The sequence below is a fragment of the Choloepus didactylus genome, chromosome 1 (assembly GCF_015220235.1).
Source record: "Choloepus didactylus isolate mChoDid1 chromosome 1, mChoDid1.pri, whole genome shotgun sequence".
Classification (NCBI taxonomy): domain Eukaryota; kingdom Metazoa; phylum Chordata; class Mammalia; order Pilosa; family Megalonychidae; genus Choloepus; species Choloepus didactylus.
The window spans coordinates 114,956,373-114,975,623 of record NC_051307.1 but is presented as its reverse complement, the minus strand read 5'-3'; the positions used below and the strand labels follow the sequence as shown (position 1 = coordinate 114,975,623).

The 19,251-nt window shown below is 34.7% G+C and overlaps 1 long non-coding RNA gene across 1 annotated transcript in view; it reads right to left on the bottom strand.

Moving 5' to 3' along the window:
• LOC119525739 overlaps positions 1–19,251 on the bottom strand; it is a 102,299-nt gene that overhangs the window by 58,654 nt on the left and 24,394 nt on the right. Inside the window, exon 3 of the long non-coding RNA XR_005215009.1 lies at positions 8,309–8,407. This is a non-coding gene — a long non-coding RNA (uncharacterized LOC119525739). The remainder of the gene's footprint in view (positions 1–8,308; positions 8,408–19,251) is intronic.

Here is a 19,251-nt window from a genome sequence, read left to right as displayed (position 1 = left end):
GCTTTCAAAAAATCCAACAAAATATAAAACTCCAGTCAGGCTAACCAAGAAAAAATGGGGGAAGATACAAATTACTAATATCAGAAATGACAGAAGTTTCATCATTACTGATGCATGGACATTACAAGAATAATAAAGGAATTATTATGAACAATTTTGATAACTTAGATGAAATGGACCAATTTCTTGGAAGACATCAGCTACCAAAACTCACACAAGAAGAAATAGTTCATCTAAATGGGCCTATAACAATTAAATAAATTGAATAAATAATTAAGAACCTCCAAAAAAAAGAAAGCACAGGCCCAGATGGCTTCACTGGTGAATTGTACCATTTCTGGAAGGAATGATACCAATATCTACAATATTTTCCAGAAAGTTGAAGCAGAAGAAATAATTCATTTTAGGGGACCAGCATTACCATAAAAACAAGCAAACAAAAAAAGAGAAAGACGTTAATTACTAGGAAGAAAAATCACAGACCATTATCTATCGTAAACATAGATGCAAATCTTCCCCCCACAATATTACCAATATTCCAATAATGTATAAAAAGAATTAGGCTACATGACACGGTGGGAGTTATTCCAGTTGTGGAAGACTGGTTCAACATTTGAAAATCAATTAATGTAATTCATCACATCATCAGGCTAATGAAAAATCATGATTGTATCAATAGATTAAGGGGGAAAAAATCCGCAAAATCCAATACCCATTCATGATAAAAAACTGTCAGCAAACTGTAAATAGACAAGAAATTCCTCAATTTTATAAAAAAACACCTTCAAAAAACCTACAGCTAATGTCGGACTTAATGATGAGAAATTGTATGCTTTCCTCCTAAGATCAAGAAGGTAAGAATATCCTCTCTCACCGTTTATAATAAACATTGTAATGGAAGTCCTAGCTAATGCAGTACAATAAGAAAAGGAAATAAAAAGTATACAGATTGGGAAAGAAGAAATGAAACTGTTTTTGTTCTCAGATGACATGATTGACAAAAATCCCAAAGAATCAAAATTAGGGTGGCAGGGGGAGGAATTCCCGCAACTAATAAACTATTATAGCAAGGTTGTAGGCTACAAAGTTACTATTCAAAATCAATTGCTTTCCTATTTATTGGTGAAAAGTAATTGGAATTTGAAATCTAAAACGCAATATCATTTACATTCACACCAAAAAAAAAAAAAAAAAAACTTGGTTGTAAATCTAACAAAATAGTTACCAGTCTACATGAGGAAAACTACAGAACTCTGACGAAAAGAAATCAAAGAAAATCTAAATAAATGGAGAAATATTCCATGTTAATGGATGGGAAGATTCAATATTTTTAAGATGTCACTCTTTACTAACTTGACCTGTATATTCAACATGATCCCAATCAAAATTCTAGTTTTATTTTCTGGATATGGACAAAATGAATCTAAAGTCTATATGGAAAGGCAAAAGACCCCAAATTGTCAACAAATACTGAAGAAGAATGAAGTAAGTCTAATATAACCTGATTTCAAGACTTATTCTCATTTCACAGTAATCAAGACAGTGTGGTATTTGTGAAAATACAAATAGAATGATGAAACAGAATAGAGAGCTCAGAAATAGACCCAAACAAATATAATCAATCTTTGACAACAGAACAACAAAGGCAATTCAATGTAGAAAGGATAGTCATATGCAAAAAAAAAAAAAAAAAAAAAAAAAAATCTAGACACAGACCTTATAGCCTTTAAGAAAATTGACTCAAAACGGATCATAGACCTAAGTGCGAACTGCAAGACTCTAAAACTTCTAGAAGATAACATTGGGGAAAATCTGTATGACTTCGGTTTTTGTGATGAGTTTTTAGATGAAACATCAAAAGCACAATCCATGAAAGAAAGAAGTTGAACTTATCAAAATTAAAATTAAAAGCTTCTGCTCTGCAAAAGACTCTGTTAAGAGAATAAAAGACAAGCAAAGACTGGAAGAAAACATTTGCAACGCACATCAAATAAAAGACTTGTATCCAAAATATACCAGTAATTCTTAAAACCTAACAGTAAGAAAACAATAACCCTACTTAAAAATGAGCAAAAGATCTAAACAGACACCTCACCAAAGAAGATATACAAATGACAAAAAAAAAGCATATGAAAAGATGCACAGCATCTTGTTTTAAAACAAGATACCAACACACACCTAGTAACAATGTCAAATGCTGGTAAGTATGTAGCGCAACGGAGACTCTCATTTATTGCTGATGGGAATGCAAAATATGCAGTCTGGAAGACTGTATAGTGATTTCTTACAAAGCTGAACATACTCTTATTTTATGATCCAGCAATACACTTTTTACATATTTACCAAAATAAGTTGAAAACAAGTGCACACAAAAGCCTACATGTGAATGTCTATAACATCTTCATTCATATTTGCTTCAAACTGGAAAGAACCAGGATGCCCTTCAAGAGGTGAATAAAGAACCCGTAGTACATCATACAATGGAATATTATTCTGCAATAGAAAGAAAAGAGTTATCACACTACAAAAGACCTGGAGGAAATTTAAATACATATTGTGAATGGAAGAAGCCAGTTTTAAAAGTATATGTACTGTATGATTACAACTATACATACGACATTCTGGAAAAAGCAAAACTAAAAGGCAGTAAAAAGATCTGTCGTTGCCAGGGGCTAAGGGGCTGGGTAAGAAGTGAGAGATGATTAAGTGACGCCCACGATAGATTTTAAGGAAGTGAAATCGTTCTGTATGACAGCAGTAATGGTGGATACAGACATCATGCCTTTGTCAAAACCCGTAGAACTGTAAAACACAAAGATTGAACCTTAATGTAAACAGTGTACTTTAGTTAATAATCATGTATCAATATTATTCATTAATTGTAACAAATGTTCCATGCTTTAATGCAAAATGCTAAAAATAGGGGAAGCTGTATGGGATGGAGGGGTTATGTGGAACTCTGTACTATCTGCTCAATTTCTCTGTAAATCTAAAACCATTCTATTAATTAAGTCTGTCAAAAATTGGAAGTGAAGTTTTATTCTCTAAATGGAGAGAATTCTACCATTAAGATTTTGTTTTGGTAAATAACATGAAAGTGAAACTTATCCCTGGAAAAATACTGGATGTTTTTTAACGTGGAGAGAGGAACATAACATTTACTATGAAAAATATTTACATAATATATTTTAAATTAAACATGCTACATATTTACAGTATGGTTTATTTTCAGATAGTCCTTAACATAGGGAGAAATACTGGTTGCTACATTAAGATGCATTCTATGATTTCACCACTGAGGTAAAATATACATGCAGTGAGAAGGAATATTAATCCACATAACATACAGCACTCAAAGTAAATGGTATTTGCATTTACTCAGTATTAGTTAACAGTCCTTCTCAATGTGGTTATGAAAGAGTATAATGTGGTTAGCAGATTTTTCTACCTACTTCAAAAGCCAGACTGAAGTTCCCCACAGAATTGAATTTGGGTGATAGGCAACAGGAAATCTGGCTGCTGATAACTGAGTTAGTTTAAACCCTGAAGCAGTCACTGGGACATTTTGTCCATTAAGTTTACAGATGGCAAAGTAGATATGCCATTCACAGCTGCATGCATGAGGATATGACATCTTTGTCTATATTAATCTCATGGATTGCTTAACATGACTCATTCAACCTCTCTGTTACATGAAAAGAAAGCTAACTAGCAAGACTTTGGATGGTTTTAAAATAGATTCACACACTGTCACTGTCTACTCGTAAGAGTTTTAGAGGGAAATAGAAATACTCATTTCATTTTACCAAGTAATTAGGCAAACAGAGGGTCCATTCTGTGATTTAATTTCTATCACAATCACAATAATTCTGTCAAAAAATTAAATATAAAATAGTGCAAATAGGCCAAAAAAAATTGTGTATTTGATGCATAGTTTCCTGAATTGAGTTTTATCTTCCCTTGGCAATATAGGCAAGATATTTAAAGTTATCATAGAAATTGAATTTCAGGAAAAAAATACATTAGGTGGAATTATTCAAAATTCCCAGAAAAAAAAAAATGAATTCTTAAAGAGTTTGTTTATTTTGCTTAAGCTCTATAAACTTCAGCAAACAATGAATCAGGAAATCTGCTCAATCCACTGTAATATGTATGAGCTTCAAATGTCACAAATCTGTGTGCTGTGATAAACATTCACGTTTATAGGATAGGGCCTTGGTGGGCATACTTAGTGAGGTAAATTGACCTGTAGTCCACCAGCTCCAGAAAACATACAGGCATCTAGCCAAAATTAATGAGATGATTATCATTAGATAAGATAAAACACAAATAAGATGATGTCTGGCATGTATGAAATAACAATCATGTGGTTATATTATGAACAAAAGGAGAAGCGTGGTTATATTATGAACGAGAACTTGGAACAGTAAATTGAGAAGGGGGAGAATGGTAGAAGACCTTAGTCAACCCTGGAGAAAAATTTGAAAATTCCTCTTAGCGTAAGAGTTGGGAGTTGAATTCTCACATTTGAAGAGCCATTCATGAAAATAATTGATCCTAACCTTTGTATAGACTTTAGCTAAGAGAACAAGGTCCAGGGTTACGTTATGCTAAAAGACCACCATTTCTTTCCATGCGGTGTAAGCTGTACTTTAAGGATATTTGAACCTCTTTGTCAGAAACACCTGGACCCTAAACATACTTTTAGAAGACGAACAATTCAACATAGCCCTTTGAGAGATTTTTTAAAAAATTACTTTCTTCGACTTACATAATCTATTTCTGATGTGTCTGTTGACACAAACTCAAAAAGCAAAAATCTTGGTTGACTTTCATCTTCAAAATTTGACATATTGGAGGAGCAATCCAGGGCAATATTTAAATTTTAAATAAGAGAGTTCACACTCTAATACACAGAGGGAAGTAAGTGGGGAAATAACACTTATAAGCTTGTAAGTGGCAAATGTGTGTGAAGTGGGCAGAGCATGCTGCTTTCATATCCTGGGGAAGAAATAAAAAATGAGCCAAGGAAAATAGCATTGAAAATACCTGCCTTGTAGGGATATCGGTACTAATATTGATCCCCCTCCAACAAACCATGCCCTTTGGAATTCATACCTTGTTTAGTCCCCTACCATGATTTGCATGTGGAAATCTAGCCCCAGCTGCTTCTGCTGACACTGCATGTTATCAGTCACACCACCCAGTTGAGCCCTTCCCAAAAAATCATGAGCAGTATAAGAAGGCTGTTTTTAAGCTATGTTTGGGTTTGTTTCTTTTATAGCAGTAAATAACCAGAATGATGACTTTTGAAGTTCAAAATATACCTTATAAGTCCTCATGATCATTGTAGTTTTAATACTCATTCACTGAAAAAATAAGAAACTACTATTAATTCATCAATGCTTTCAAAGAATTCTAGTCATAAAAATCACAACAATTGCAATGGCTGTTATTCAGTGTTGTTTATATGCAAAGTGCTCTTTCAAGAACTTTCCATTTATTATGCTACTTAATAGTCATAACCAGCTTATGAAGAAGGTATTATTCTTATCATCCTCATTTTACAGAAGAAGAAACTGAGACACAGAAAGATTAAATTACTTTTCTCATTGTTATCTAACCAGAAAGGAATTATTACATATTTTATTCATTACAATAGTAAAGGTGTATGTTTGATCTCTCAGTTCACAGGTATAGGGACATTATTTATTTAGTCTCCACATAATGCTTATTACAGGGATCAATTCACAGTCCCTCTATGATAACTCAAGGATCTCAAAGGAATTTATGGACCATTGTTTGAGAATTATTGATCTAGTCCAATTCTCTTCCTTTTTTTAGAAAAAGAAACCGAGAATGGATTTCCTAACTTCATGGCTTAGTCAGAACTAAAACTCCTTGCTAATGTTTCCCAGTTCAATGTCTTTGTATTAGCCCTCAGTGATCTTTAATTATCTTTTGGGTCTTTAATTCTTTGTGTTTCTATCAGAAGTGTACCCTGATTTTAGTTTCTATTTATTCTAAAATTTTCAAAATCCTCTTTTATTTTGACTTTTTAGAAACTTCATATTATTGTGATTATGCATTATTATGTTTTCTTGTTATTTTAATCAATGTATAAGCCTATAGAAATAAAATTATACCTTTAAAAAATACCTGATACCATTAATTCTGATTGGCTTCATCACAAATCAGTTTTTCACTGTCTTGTGCGAAACTAAATAAAAATATATAAACTATTCCTATCTTGGCTTTGCAACAGCTGCTCTGTGTACCGTGTTTTGCTGCACCAGCCTTATTTTATATGCTGTGGGAATTATCAGTGATCAAATAATCCAACTCTTTTCTGTTTTCTCATTGCCTTCACCCTTTTATACACTCTGAGGAAGATCAATGCAAATATCTGGCCAAAGTTCATTTCTTGTGCATGATACTGCTAAAAATCATTCAGTCATTTGAGTGGAAAGCTTTACAAGAGTTCATCCAAGGTGAACTTGAATATGCCCATTTTTTCTTTGAGAGTGGAATGAAGAGTTCCAAACAAGTCATAAAACTGTAAAAGCAATTTCAAGAGTCCATCCTGATTGTTCCCACTGTGAAACGGAAAGTAGCATCAGGGTTTCAAAAACATTCATGTACTCAAGGATAGATCAGTAACTATTTATTGAACATTCCTGTAAAAAACATCCTGTAGACTGGGGAGAACTCTGCAGTGGTATGAGTTATTTATGTAGTTCTCAAAGCAGGTAGGTCATTGTTATTCAGGCTGAAAATGTTACCTAACAGTAAAACCCATAGCACCAAAAGGGAATTTATGACAGAACTCTCCTATTAATTTGTTAGCACTAGAGGCATTGGGTCCTTATCCCAAGGAAATTGTAGGTATGGAAAGCACGAAGATGTACTTAAATCTCCTCTTTTAACCCACAGCAACTATAAACTCAGACATAAAGACAGTTTCTGTGACTTTTAATGATCAAGTTTAGACTCCAGACCTTAACCCCCATCCTGGGATTTTCTGCTTAAGTCTACTACATCATAGCAAAGGGTAAAGTAATTAGTCAGCTACATGAAATAAACAAAACAAACAAACAAAAACACAATTCTTAGATATTTGGTGTTGTGCAAAGAACTTAAAAATGGAAATGAAGCCAGAATAGTACACATAGTTCCCTAAACAATAGGTTATAATATCAGGGATTACGTTTTCTGGTTAACTATACTAGTTCCCTCTGCTTTTTGGGAAAGCTGTTTAACCTTTCTGGATCAATTTTCTTCTATAAAAGAATAATAAACTCTACTTTGTTCATTAACTTACTTTGAGGATAAAATAAAATGACAACTTTTCTGAATTATAAAGAAAATTATTTATTCAAACTCATTTCTCATCACAAATTATGTTAATTGGCAGTATGAGAGATGAGCCCGAGAGAGTCAACCCTGCTTCATGACAGGATCAATGATAGTAGTTTTCCATAAACTGTATCAAATTCTGATATTATCTCTGTGGTATTATTTTCCTCAGTTGATAAATGAAGAAATTGAAGACCAAGGAGTCTAGCTGCTCATCTATGGTTAAATGACTAGAAAGTGAATGAGGCAGGTTTCGAAATCAAGTCTACATTTGAAGTCTAGACTTTTTCTACAATGCAAAGTGGCCACAAGAAGTCTGTAGCCTAATTGACTTATTCAAACTAATTTCTCATCACCTTGTTAGCCTTGTAGACTACTTAACAGATAATTATCCTGATAATTCTCTATCTTTCAGAATTTTCCATATTCCTTTAAAATTGATTATTCTCCTGTGAATGCCTGACTCTTGTATAATTAAAGGAGTAAAATATAACGAGAATTAAAGATATAGATAATAAAATATAATTGAACTATAATTTTAATTAATAAAATTGTCAGTTGCATTTTTAAAAACATATTGTACATATAAGAGAAACAATTTAAATACAAGAATATTAAAAGATTGAAAAAAAAAAGAATGGGAAAAACAATACCTTGCAAACACTAACTAAAAGAAAGCACACTTTAAGCAAGAAATATTACTAGAGACAAAGAGGGACATTTAATGGTTTAAAAAGAGTTGATCAATGAAGAAGATAAAAAGTCTACATTTATATAACACCTAGTAGTGTTCCCACAAAATGTATGAGAATATACAGAAATAAATTTTGAAGTAGACAAATCCATAATCTGACCCATGGGAAAGAGAAAAAAAATCACAATGGAAATTCAAAATATTTTTAATTGAGTAACAATGAAAATATCACATGGTAAAATTTGCTCTTTTACTTACTTTTAGAAGTAAATATGTAGACAACTGATTTTCATCCTTCTTCTTAAACTTTATTGAGACTTGTATGTATTGTTGGTTTTGGTAAATATTTCAAGTTCTCTGAAGTAAAATAAAAATGGGAAAATTAAACCTAAGGAAAATATAAACAATAAATTAATGAAGACAAGCAAAGTTTATGAAAGAGAAAAGAGCTGGACACTGGAGGAACTCAACAAAGGCAAAAGTCATTTCTTTGAAAAAAATCTAATGTAAATGATAAACTCCTGTCAAGACTGATCAACAGAAAGAAAGAGGGAATGCACAAATTAACAATATCAGCATGAAAAAAGGGTCATTCCTATAGATATTAAAAATAAAACAAAGGTTATTATAAACAACTATATATAAAGAATTAAAAAATTTAGAAAATTTCTGGGACACACAACATTCCTTTTCATAAATATGAATGCCAAATTCTTTAAAAAGTATCAGCTAACCAAATCGGTGATTATCATATGGATTACACATGTGTATATATAATACATGTGCAATACATAACAAATGTATACATGACACATATGTGTAATGTGTTAATCCATAATACATAAATTACATACCATACAGATCCTATACATATAATACATACATCATATAATATATATGCTTATTCATATACATGTGCTTATGTATTTATGCACACATGTGCCTGTATGTGTGCATATACTCATATATGTGATGCATAATATATAGACATCACATCCAGTGATACATACTAAAATATGGCAACCACTGAGATTTATTCCAGAAATGGAAATTTGGTTTGAGTAAAGAAGAAAATCAATGTAATTTCCCCACATCAACAAAATAATGGACGAAATTCATGCTACCATCTGAAAAGTCATTTGATATAGAGTCCATTCTTTTAAAATTTCTTACAAAAGAAGGAATGTAAATAAATTTCTTTAATCAAATTAAGCCTATCTGGAAAAAAAAATAACTAGGACAAACATCATATTTAGTGGTGGAATAGTGAAGGTGTTCCCTAGAAACCAGACTGAGGCAAAGATACCCACATCACCATTTTTATTCTACATTGTACTAGAGTTTGTAACTAGTTCAATTAGACAAAAGAAGAAACAAAAATTTTAAGTATTGGAAAGGAAGAAATGAAACTGATTTACAGATGATTTTGTACATCGGAAAAAACCCCAAAGAATCTACAAACAAAGAATTAGAATTTATAAGCAAATTTGGAAAGTTTGCTGGATATAAAATCAATATACAGAAAATCTTTGTATTTCTGTAAGACACTAACCACAAAATAGAAATTCCAAAATGCATTGTTTATGTAATAACATTTATAAAGCAAGTTCCTAAGAATGTATCTAACAAAATACGTGTAAGACCTCTACACCAAACACCTTAAGATATTACTGAGAAACATTAAAGAAAACCTGAGCAAATAGAGGGAAATATAATGTTCTTGGATTAAAATTCTGATTTTAATCTTTGGGATTCCTTGGCTTGCATCACTGCCTCCATTCCATGGCACCCTGCCTCATTCTCTGGCTTATTCTGGTTTCTGGCTGCTACTGACTTTTGATTTCAGTCATCTGTATCCAGTTTCCTTTGATCTTCAGCCATATTGCCTTAATACTCACCCTGATTTAATATGGTTTCTTCTAAATAAGATCTTTGAAGATCCTATTCACAAATGAGTTCACACCTTAACTAAGAATAATATCTTCAAAGGTCCTATTTACAAACAGTTTCAAATCCACAGGACCAGGGGTTATGATTTGCACACATCTTTATGAGAGACATGATTCAGTCTGCAACATCAACTGTAAGGAATAAAGGTAAGTATTATTTTGTTGGATTCAATACTGCTCAAAAAAACTGAGGTTCTTTTAATAAGGAAGAAGGAGTGAATGGATATTGGGTAGGCAAAAAGCAGTAGCTACTATGCTCATACTTGCTTACTCTGATGAAACAACAGCAATTGCTGACAGCATCTCTCAATATCTGACATCCAGGTGCAAATCTACTTTTTATTAGGCTCAAAGAGTAATTTGAATATGGAATAAATTGGTTATGCTTTCCACAGAAAACCTGACTCAGACCCTTTCTCAGATGCAATTTTTTGGAGAGTGGTATATTTTAAATGCTAATGATAGCATTATACCAATTCTTTTTTGCATGTGACATTTCAAAGGTAACATTTTTCTCCAAGTAAACATTGATGGAACATTTACATACACAGCTATGAAATTACTGCACAGTTCTGTTTAAATCAGTTTTTTCAAATCTATCAGAAAGTGTCATTTTAAATTAAGGATTAAGTTCAATAAAATCTAAGGGCATTTTTGCCACATATTTCGGTGAAAATGTGCTGAGTTGGCGAAACATTAGTTAATAATTCAAGGGTATATTACAATTTTTCTACCTCTGCTAAAACAGTTTTAGTTAGTAACCTAAGAAAAGGTTTTTGTGTTTCAGATGCTTTCAAGGAGTAAGCTAGATCACCATTTCTATGTAATTTGCATACTCATATCATACCCTAAGGATCCTATGTAAAAATTTTGAAGATTTTTCATGATGAAAGAAATCATTAATAATATTTGGGTTATACAGAGGAGGAAAAAATGCCAAAGGAGATTTGTGAGGTCTAGTGATCCTCTCAGAGCTATGGCATTGTAACATCTATACTTTGGAAAAGGCCTGAGCCTCACTGAAGATAAGTGCTGCAATGACTTGCAGGAGCCTAGCCCAACATATACTGGGTTCAGAACAATGAGATTATTGATGGGCGTAACCTACAGGTGGATGGCGACCTGAGCATATCTTCTCTCATAGCACTTTTCCTTCACAAAACTATCAAAATTTGGGTTTGTATTAGTGTGTGCCTCTCCCACAGACTTGCATCCTTTTGTCATAGATGTGTGGTTGCCCAAGCCCCTTTGGACCAGGGCCAACTTCATGCTGTGCACCTACACAGCAGAAGAGCCCACACAGGCTTAATTCTCTGTCAGCATACTGAATTTTTTAATAATTTTATCTTCGAACTCGTGTTTTGTAACTGAAGTCTCGCGGGACAATGGAAAATGAACGTGAGCAGCGCCTGTGCAAGAGGCAGCAGTGTGCGCATGTGTCTGGGAACGTGGCAGCAGCTCCAGGAGCTGAAGCGCTTGGCACCACCAGGCACTGAGCAGGCACAGGTGTTGGGTTGTTCAAGGTGTTGTTCAAGGGTACTGTGGGGCCCAAATGGAGGGCAACGACTGGAGCCCCGGCAGCAGAAACAGCCGCAGTGGAAGCCGCCCCCACCCCTACCCTTCACAGCCATGGGAAAGAAGAGGAAGGCGCGCCACTTGGCCGGAGCGCGAGGAACCAAGGTAGGGGTAGACTTACCCGTCTGTCCCCGGAGCCTGTCCCTGCGGTGTTTGTACTAGTATTAATTCTCTAGCCTGTGCACTTGAGACGGAAACTCCTGATGCTTGGGCAGTAAACGTTGTCAGTAAATTCTTATAAAATGAAAGCGTATACATGGACATTACAATAAAGCATACCAGGGAATTATTGGAATTTTTCTGTGAGTTTGAAATCTTTGGCTTTGGAAACAGTCACAACATTACAAAGCAAACATTCACAGGCTTAGAGATTAAAAATTGAGTGTAAAGATTTTTGCACCTGACAAAAAAGAATGCTATTGTTAAATGAAGCTTTGAAGGAATTTTTAACAAGGAAGATCATTTTATAATTAATTTTTCCTTACTGTTGAAGATATAATAATAGAATGCATAAACAGGTGTTTTGAAGAAATCATGGAGCCACTTTTGGTTTCTTCCACCACAAGTTACAGGAAATGTCAGGAAACTTTAATATGCCTTTGTAAAAATTTACTAATTAAATTTAGACCTACACAAAACTGATTGGTGTGAAGAGTTAAATCTTTTTAGAAACATTGTTCCATGAGAAGCGTCAGCAGTATATTTATTAAAATTTATAATTTATCAGAAATTTTGCCCAATGTTATCACAGCCTATAAAATACTGTTAATGGCTTTAGTAACAGTTGCATCAGCGGAAACATCTTTCTCAAAAGCTATTTGTGATCTTTGCATTTACTGAGTGAATTACATGAATTTCAATTATATAGACTGAATATGAAACTGCTAAAAGTATGTATTCTGATAGCCTAAAAAATGCATTTAGTAGAAAGCAAACCATAAAAAATCTTATGATCAAGACATCATATTTTTATTATTATTTATTGTATTATACAAAATTATGAAACCAAAATATTTTTTCTAGTTGCATGTTTATGTTGTTACTTATGTATCATTATATATGTTATGTTATCTAAGTAACAAAGGTTTTAAAGATAAAGCTCTATTTTAGTACCCTTAATGACACTTTTTCCCTGCTCTCTGAACAAGGGGCCCAAGTTTTCATTTTCCACCAAGGCTTACAAATTAGGTAGCTGACCCTGGTTTGAATATTACGACTTCAATTCAGCAACCTCTCCCCTCTTCCATGCCTCCACCCTCAGAGCCTTCACAGGCAGCCTTATGACAATATTATTCTTCTCTTCCTTCTAAGCCTCGCGTATTCACGATTCACTCCTGCCTTCTAGTCTGCCAGTCATTTAAGTCACAGCACGTTATTCAAGTTATAACAGCATATTTGCGATAATTTTGAACACTTGCTTTTTGCTAAATCCTTTACATATAGCATCTAATTAATCGCCACAATCACTCTCTGGGATAGGTATTTTAGCTTAATTTTATGCACAGGAAAGCAGAGGCTTATAGTGATTAAATGCTTTCTAATGTCATACAGCTAATTGGAGTTTGAAATCTATTAGTAAAACGCCTGGAACATTAGATTCCTTCTTATATGAAGCGTGACTATCGCTCATAAATGGTAGATCTTCTGCTTCTTCCAGGTTACTCCTTGCATGCTTTAGTTGAATTCCTTTCCCATAGCTTTCATTGACCTTAAAATATCTGCCAAGGCTCCAGATATGCTCCTGTCCCAATCACTGAGCTCCTTCCAGGTCCTTCTGGAATATATTTCCCACTCTATCCAGTGATTAAATGCCTTAAATTTTCCAAGACTCAACTCAAATATTCACTTCCAGTATGAACTCTTGCCTAACCTCTCTCCCTGTCCGGGTAGAATTGCCCACCCTTCTGTGGCCTCACTGTGTGCAATACACCCTTCTTTCACAGCCTGTGTAATGCCAATGAACCTAAACAGTGATCAGTTATTGCCTAGCATGGGTTGGTTAGTTTCTCATGGATAACAACTATATGTTAATTTGTCTTTATATTCCCAGTACATAGCCAGGTCAGTTCATGAATAAATGATGAACAGATTAACAAATGATGAAGAAATAAACTCGTAATAAATGAGGGGGCAGTAGTCGTTCTTATACTATGGTACTGGGGAATTTTTACCACCACTACCACAATTACTACTACTATGTCAATTTAGTATATATCTTTTTTATTCTTATTCTGAGTATTTTTTTAATATATATAACATTCCATTTCATATCAGCATTTCAAGTTCCTGGTATATTATTTCCTCCAGAGGAAAACTGGAGCTCAGAGAGGGTACTTAAATTTTTCAATGTCATACAGCTCCTAAAGGACAGAACCATAATTTGAACTCAAGTTCTTATAACTCCAAAGCCTATATATTTTTTTTTTAATCATCATTTTATTGAGATATATTCACATACCACGCAGTCATACAAAACAAATTGTACTTTCGATTGTTTACAGTACCATTACATAGTTGTACATTCATCACCTAAATCAATCCCTGACACCTTCATTAGCACACACACAAAAATAACAAGAATAATAATTAGAGTGAAAAAGAGCAATTGAAGTAAAAAAGAACACTGGGTACCTTTGTCTGTTTGTTTGCTTCCCCTGCTTTTCTACACATCCATCCATAAACTAGACAAAGTGGAGTTTGGTCCTTATGGCATTCCCAATCCCACTGTCACCCCTCATAAGCTACATTTTTATACAACTGTCTTCGAGATTCATGGGTTCTGGGTTGTAGTTTAATAGTTTCAGGTATCCACCACCAGCTACCCCAATTCTTTAGAACCTAAAAAAGGTTGTCTAAAGTGTGCGTAAGAGTGCCCACCAGAGTGATCTCTCGGCTCGTTTTGGAATCTCTCTGCCACTGAAGCTTATTTCATTTCCTTTCACATCCCCCTTTTGGTCAAGAAGATGTTCTCCATCCCACGATGCCGGGTCTACATTCCTCCCCGGGAGTCATATTCCACGTTGCCAGGGAGATTCACTTCCCTGGGTGTCTGATCCCACGTAGGGGGGAGGGCAGTGATTTCACCTTTCAAGTTGGCTTAGCCAGAGAGAGAGGGCCACATCTGAGCAACAAAGAGGCATTCAGAAGGAGACTCTTAGGCACAAATACAGGGAGGCCTAGCCTCTCCTTTGCAGCAACCGTCTTCCCAAGGGTAAAACTTATGGTAGAGGGCTCAACCCATCAAACCACCAGTCCCCTATGTCTGTGGTCATGTTAGCAACCATGGAGGTGGGGTAGGCGAATACCCCTGCATTCTCCACAGGCTCCTCAAGGCCAAAGCCTATATTTTACAAAATATTTTTGTTTCCTTGTACTGTACATTTACAAAGCACTTCACCCACATAATACAGCTCTTTTATTTAAGTCAGTATTTAACGCAGCCCTTTCATCTGAAGAAACTGACAGAAGTTAATTGGGACTAAAAGACAATATCTGCATCTCTATCCTATGTCGTATTTGAAATCATTTCTCCCATCTGACCCCAAACTATTTTCCCTAGACGCAGTTTTGCACATCACTTCCCTATTCTCCGACGCAGCACATGTGCTGTTGGGGAATCTTAGCACATAAGCATAGATTTGGAGGCAGGCACCCTTCTCAGGAAGTCCTTTCATGTTCCTCCCAGCATTGCAGGGAAGTGGAAGCTGAACAGTCAAACTCAGAAACCTCTGAATTCTCAGTGGTTTCCCACCTCCCACTCTCTTCCAGGTTCCCTCCCTACATTTTGTAGTCCCTCTCTCTGAGGCAGATAGATTAGGAAGAAAATAGATTAAACTTGGCCTGCTTAAATTGAAATTAAGACATACAAATTGCTGAGTTTCTCAAGACCGAAAATATGAAATCTATTTTGGTTTAATTAGACATAAAGAGAAAACAGAGAAGAAAAGAGACAGAGAAATTCCAGACTCCCTCTACCATGAGAATTAGAATGTATAATTGAAATGACCTCTTTGGAGAGTTTCTCATGAAATATTTTTCTGACATTTGATTTGAATTTGATATTCAGTAATAAATCTTTTTTTTAATGCTGAATTATAGGCGGCTTTGCAAAGGATGAATCATCTACAATTCTCTTAATGTTTATAAACTACTAATAGGTGTAAATTTGCAATTAGGACTATATTTTATATGAATTTAAACAAAAGAATAATGTTTATGTGCACTGAAAGCAAGTCCTCCTTTTGAATGGTAATTCCTTTTTTTACTGAACAGCTGAGCCTCTGTAGTGCCCTCCATCATTTGTCAGATTTAACAACCCAGAGTAAAGAGCTCTCTGAAAAGTAACTACAGGTCCATCTTGTTGATCCCAATTTGTCAAACATTACAATGAAGAAAGTACTAAGCCTTTAAGAAGGGTGCGAGGAGGTTTGTAATTTATCCAAAACTCTAGATTAATCTTCAGTAATAGAGATTTTCTTTCAATTAAAAATATTCAATCTTGCCTTCATATAAGAGTAGAATCTGACACATTATAATAACACAATTGAACTTTCAAAGTCTTCTACCTTTCTAAGTATTATTTTTTAAATGAGGATACATAGGAGTATTTTTAAATTGCTCATGCCTCTTTTTGAAGCACAGAAAGGGTGAAACATATTACACTATGCCATCAAACCCAGTCTCCCACACAGGCAAGATTAGCCTTCAGAAATATTGGCAACCCAATTCACTTTATACCAAAAATTGGAAGCAAGAATGTTTGAGGAGACAGGGATCATAGAAAATGTCTACATAATCCTGGGTAATAGCTAGATAACAATTTTTAAATTCAGTCAAGATTTGGATATTTTCATGGGTTCACAAATAAGAAATAGCTTTCATTAAGCTGATTTGGCTTACATTTATTTTATATTCCAGTCATAATATCTTATTGAACTAAATTGATGCCTCTTTTGGTTTAGTACAGTCATTGCTTACTGTTAATAAGAAGAAAAAAATGCTTTCCTAAGTATACATTAATTGTATCTACCATTTAAAGTTTCCTAGAAGTTGAATAGGTATCATCTATCTGATACCTTTACATATTTCCCCAGCAAAGGATATCAGTTAAGATTGAATAGATTATTTTTTCACAACAGAACTATAAACAGAATATAACATCTGTACACCTCTATAGAAATTAAGCCAAGCTCACCTTTACTCTATAAGTGTGTTACTATACATACATGCTGAGGGGATAAAGATTGATAATAGGGCCATACTGAGCAAAGAAACCAATATTTATGTTAAGCTGGCCATATACTGTTTGCAGAATGTGGAAAACTGCAACTGAAATAACAGGTGGTAAAATGCTATTTTGAGATCTGCTTCAAATGTACATCGTGGGTACAGTTACAGTCTGTATTACTACCAACCACGTCTCAATAGAATTCATAAAACCCCAGGGGTTCAAAACTGTTTCTTCATTCTGTCATTCATTAAAAAAAAGAAAAAAAAAAAAGAAAAAAAAAAAAAAAGCATCCTCTTGGCCAGTTACCATGTTCAGCAATAGGAAGCACAAAATTGGAGACAAAACTCTTTGCATCCAAAAGGGAATTATAATCAAATAGAAAACAGAAGTTGGGACCAAAAATGACTATAACACAAAACAAATTGAGAAAAGAGAAAAAAAATTGCAGTGCTGTAGATATTTAGGTGAGGGAGATGTCATCTGCTGGGAGTGAAAGTGGTAAGATTGAAAGTAGGATTTGAAGATAAAAGAGTTCTAAAACCAATTATGTGATGAAAGTTGCAAAGAGTTATTGGATTAAATTATTGTCAAATACTGGTGAAAACACATTTAAAATCAGATATCCTGAACTATCTGTAAATATATGACTTTCTCCAAAAGAATGTTCAGAAGCCTAAGAGTGGGGAATGGAAAAAAAGCAAAGATCAAGGGTGTCACAGAGATGGAGACTGGCAACATGGGAGTGGAAGTAAGTCAAGGGACAAAAATCCTTGGGTTACATCAGACAATCACTGGACTGAATAGCCATGAGGTCCAGCATGCGTTGGAATACAAAGTGAGGCCAGCAGAGACAAGATGACTCCAGGGGAAAAAATGGAGTTGGCAAAGTATTGTGATTACATGGAGATGAAGAATGGGTTCTGTAATAGTGACCAAGTGAGGAGGTAAAAGATTTTAAAAAGTCATTGTTAAAGGGCACGTTTATGTTGTTTACCTCTCACGTTTCCCAGGAAGGGAGGTGATATTTCAGAGAGGGGAAATTATAGAAGAGACACTTTTCATTCCTCTCTTAAATGATGGGGCAGCAACTTACTAACGGTGAGATCAGGAAAGAAGCTTTAGTGGCTCTGCCCCTTCTAGGCCTTCTTTGGGACAATCTGTTCCAAGGACACAGGAATTCTTTTCTCCACATGGAAAGCCTTCACTTCTTGGTAGGTGGATTTTAATTCATGAAAACAAGCAATAGGAATCCCATTTATCTAAGCAAGTAGCCCAAGCTACATTCTCCAATCTAGCACTAACAGTAATAAAGCTTCATCTGTTTGATGCCTTCATATACCATTATCCCTTCCACACCACGGGTATAAGAGGTGTGATGCCCCTTGCAATTTGGAAAATCCACATAAAAAAATTTGACCTTCCCTTCTTGCCAGAGAAGAAGTCTGAATATTTTTTTTCTTTTATGGGGTGTTACAGTAACTTATTGTAAAATTTGGGTTAAGTATTTGATCATAGTTATATGTAGGCCAATATTAAATAAAAATATTGTTGTCTGCTGGCCTTTGCATGTCATCTGTGGCTTCCACAAAACTCCCCCAAAATTCGCGTTTAATTTCTTATGCCAGCCTGCGATATATTGAGACCACTGTGGGGAAAGTCATGATGTGGAAGGGATAACTGTATTTCTTGACTGGTTCAGAACTTGGATGGAAACAGGGAAATAGGACATGGTTAATTATCACTCCCCCAAATTCCAGCAGCCATGATGAGGGATTTGAGGTGGAGAAATTGTGAGCAACGTGATATTCAAGGTATGGCCAGTAAATGGATAACCTGAGATAGAGGGAAGGTACTAAATATGAGGAGACCAAGGACTCTGAATTAATGATATATAGAAAAACTAACATGAATGCTAAAATCTCCAAGGAAGATTTTGGGGATTAGGCAGATAAAAAAATATGAGAGTGTATTCAGTGGGCTTGCATTATTATTATCATATATACAGAAAAGACCATACAAAATGTCAGCAAGGATTTGAAACACGGAGAAACGCCACATACTTCTGGTAGGAGCATAAATTGGTATACCTTGGTTTGTCATTTTCTAGTAAAACTGAATATGTGCAAATCTTAGGACACTACAATTCTACTCCTAAGTATATGCCCTTGAGAAACTCCTGCAAATGAACCAAAATACAAGTTCAAGAACGTTCATAGCAGTTTTGTTAGCTGTTCCAGTTTGCTAAAGCTGCCGGAATGCAGATACCAGAAATGGATTGACTTTTACAATGGCGGTTTATTAGTTCACAAATTTATTTTCTAAGGCCATGAAAATGACCCAATTAAGGCATCAAAAGGACAATATCATCTTTGAAGAAAGGCTGATGGCATCTGGGTCTCCTCTGTCATGTGGGAAGGCACATGGTCAGAGTTGCTGGGCCTCTCCCA